This window comes from Carlito syrichta, unplaced genomic scaffold (genome assembly GCF_000164805.1).
Source record: "Carlito syrichta isolate Samal-C Ts95f unplaced genomic scaffold, Tarsius_syrichta-2.0.1 Scaffold123615, whole genome shotgun sequence".
Taxonomy (NCBI): Eukaryota; Metazoa; Chordata; class Mammalia; order Primates; family Tarsiidae; genus Carlito; species Carlito syrichta.
In genome coordinates, this window is record NW_007067711.1 from 72,848 (window position 1) to 73,278 (window position 431).

A 431-nucleotide genomic window follows, 5' to 3' on the forward strand; every position below is an offset into this window, starting at 1 on the left:
GGTGGCCGGGAGCGGCCACTGCACTCTAGTCTGGGTGACAGTGAGACTCCAACTCAAAAACAAAAACAAACAAAAAAAACTCTGCAAAAGCTTCTACTGCCCTGGAAATGAAACCCAAACCCTTGCCCTGGCCTATAGGGCTCTGTCAACCTCTCTAGCCTTAGCTTCTGAAGCTCCATTTCACTATGCTCCTGCTTCTGGGTCTCCTCTCTGGCATTTCTGCAACCTCAGCATCTTTGCACTTGCTGACCTACTGCCTGGATTGCCCTCCTGCAGCCCTCTGCAGGCTGTCTTCTTTGTATCTTTAGAAGTCAGCTTGGAGAACCGGCTCGGTGGCTCAGCCTGTAATCCCGCGCCTTTGGGAGCCCGGAGTGAGTGGATTGCCTGAGCCCGCGGCTTCGAGACCCGCCTGGGCAACTTGGCGAGACCTC